Raw genomic sequence first — 3,000 nt, forward strand, 5'->3', positions numbered from 1 at the left:
ACTAGTTCTACAATTTGTATGGTTTAAAAAGAATAGAAAATCACCTTAGTCTTTAAGTAATTTAGGATTTGGATCAACTTCATACATTACATTTTTAGGTGTACACCTTGAAATGTAAAGCGTGCAATAAGAACCAAGCCCAGAAACAGACAGAGAAACTCTTCAGGGAGTTGGGATTGGTTACTGTTATCTGTCCAGTATATGTGTGTGTGTGTTAAGTACTGTAAAGTTGCTTCCTACTCATGGCAACCCGATGAATCAATGTCCTCCAAAATGTCCTATCGTTAACAGCCTTGTTCAGGTCTTGCTAACTGAGACCCATGGCTTCCTTTGTAGAGTCAATCCATCTCTTGTTGGGTCTTCCTCTTTTCCTGCTGCCTTCATTTTTTCCTAACATGATTGTCTTTTCCAGGGACTCTTGCCTTCTCATAATGTGATCAAAGTACAATAGTCTCAGTTTAGTCATTTTAGCTTCTAGGGACAGTTTGGGGTTGAGTTGATCTAGGAACCACTTATTTGTCTATTTAGCAGTCCACTATATCTGAAAAACTCTCCAATACCACATTTCAAAGGAAACTTCTTTCTTCCTGTCAGCTTTCTTCATTGTCTCACTTTCACACCAGTACATAGTAATAGGGAACACGATGGCATGAATTAACTTGATCTTGGTTGCCAGTGACACACCCTTACATTTAAGAACTTTTCTAGCTACTTCATGGCTTCCCTTCCCAATCTGGAAGCTCATTCCTGAAGGAGGGGTAGTTAGTCAATGACCGGGAGCAGCGCCTCTGCACAGCCTCCTCAGAGGCTTCCTGGCCAGAAAATACACAAAAGAAAGTATTTAAAAATAGAAATCCATTAAACTCCTCCAGGAGTTTCACGAGGCTATGCCAGCTGTTTTGCTGATGTAGCAATGCTGCAGCAGAAAGGGATGTTCCCAGGCTGAAAGGGGTTTGGAAGCTGACTAATGTAAGCACCGCCCCTGGGAATGTTCCAGGAACACTCCCCGACACCAGCGTGCGCACCCACTTCTGGGTTTTGCTGCCTGTGTGGTAGCGGCGGCAGCCAAGGCCCACGCTGCTGCGTTGCTCTGAGGCACTGGCATAAGTGCCCCCATGCCAGCATCCGTGCCACTTTATCACAGTGCAGATTATAAATTATAATGCTGGAATCTACCACAGTGAAATCTAGATCAATTATCTGAGTAAGGGGGGACTAATAGGCCTCCTGCAGAGATCAGCTCTCAATCCAACTGCAGCAATGTCAATGGATAAATTAGTGTGATACTAGGATGGTGTAGTGGTTAGAGTGGTAGATTAAAACTGGGGAGAACCAGGTTCAAATCCCTACTCAACCATGAAACTCACTATGTAATTCTGGGCTATCTTCTCTTAATTAAAGGTGGATTCTCACTTAATATACATTTTTTTCCATATGTGGATATTAACAGTACTATCCTAAACAGGATAGCACCTAAATCTTAGGATAGCACTGTAAGCATGCTTTCACCTTTAATTTGTTCTCCCTGCATATTGAATCCAATAGTGAAGTAGATGTTGAATGCCAAGATAAAGTTTATCATGGCGTTCATAATAAAGATCTTGTTGGATACTGCTAGATTTTTTATGCCACAGCGTACTTCACTTCTTACTCCATCAGCCCAAATCACCAAATTAAATGTCTCAACCAGGGCAGCTGGTGAAGCTCCTGCTCCTCATTGCCACTTGGGGGCAGCTGGCTGGAGCATAACAATCCAAGCTGGAACCATGGACTCTACTAGGGAGCCCCATGTGAAGGTCCTCAGTGTATCAATGACTACGTCAACTATGACATCATTGTGAAGCATTACAACTTCACAGGGAAGCTGAATGAGAAAACAGATAGTGGGATCAAAGTCTCTTCAGTGGTCTTCATAATTATTTGCTGTTTCATCACCCTAGAGAACATATTTGTCCTGCTGACCATCTGGAAAACCAAAAAGTTCCACAGACCTGTGTACTATTTCATTGGTAACTTGGCACTTTTGGATTTGCTGGCTGGGGTGGCTTACACAGCCAACATTTTGCTGTCCGGGAGCAAGACCTACACCCTCACCCCAGCACAGTGGTTCCTTAGGGAAGGGAGCACTTTGTGGCACTGTCAGCTTCTGTTTTTAGCCTCCTGGCCATTGCCATTGAGAGATGTATTACAATGCTGAAAATGAAATTTCACAATGGCAGCAATAGTTCTCGTTCGTTCCTACTGATCAGTGCCTGCTGGGTCATCTCGGTGATACTAGGGGGTCTCCCTATTATGGGGTGGAACTGTATCAACATCTTACCAAGCTGTTCCATTGTGTTGCCCCTCTACCATAAGCATTACATTCTCTTCTGCACCTCAGTGTTCACTGGCCTCCTGTTGTCCATTGTGGTTCTCTGCTGCAGAATCTACATCTTGATGAGGACTAGGAGCTGTAGGCTAACCTTTTGGAAGAACACTGCTAAAGCTGCCAGGAGTTCAGAGAAGTCTCTGGCTCTGCTCGAGACAGTGATCATTGTTTTAAGTGTGTTTATTTTCTGTTGGTCTCCCTTGTTCATACTACTTTTGCTGGATGTGAGGTGCAAAGTCCAGTCCTGCCCAATCTTCCTTCAAGCTGAATATTTCTTAGTTCTGGCAGTTCTCAACTCTGCTACAAATCCTATCATCTATACGCTGACCAACAAGGAGATGCGGAGAGCCTTTGTCAAGATTGCATGTTAATGAAATATTTTAAAATGTATACACAATCCCCCTCCCAACGCATTTCATAGGTGCATTTTTTTTTGCAATATAGCCTGTTATATTAATTCCAGCCTTATTATGACCTCTGACCATTTTCCAACAGTAAGCAGGATGCCTCCCATTTTGTTTTCACCAGGGGTTAGTACTCTTTTGGCCTTCAGGAAGTTGAATTTAAGAGTGAGAGAGATGCAGAATGTATAATGAAAAATATAGTGTGCAGCTATCCATTTTAAAATATAG

General features: G+C 42.9%; 1 pseudogene; it reads left to right on the forward strand.

Moving 5' to 3' along the window:
* The first annotated feature begins 1,766 nt into the window (after window positions 1-1,766).
* Window positions 1,767-2,739, forward strand: LOC130475181 (sphingosine 1-phosphate receptor 1-like; annotated as a pseudogene).
* The last annotated feature ends 261 nt before the right edge of the window (window positions 2,740-3,000 follow it).

The sequence above is a fragment of the Euleptes europaea genome, chromosome 3 (genome assembly GCF_029931775.1).
Source record: "Euleptes europaea isolate rEulEur1 chromosome 3, rEulEur1.hap1, whole genome shotgun sequence".
NCBI classification, from domain to species: domain Eukaryota; kingdom Metazoa; phylum Chordata; class Lepidosauria; order Squamata; family Sphaerodactylidae; genus Euleptes; species Euleptes europaea.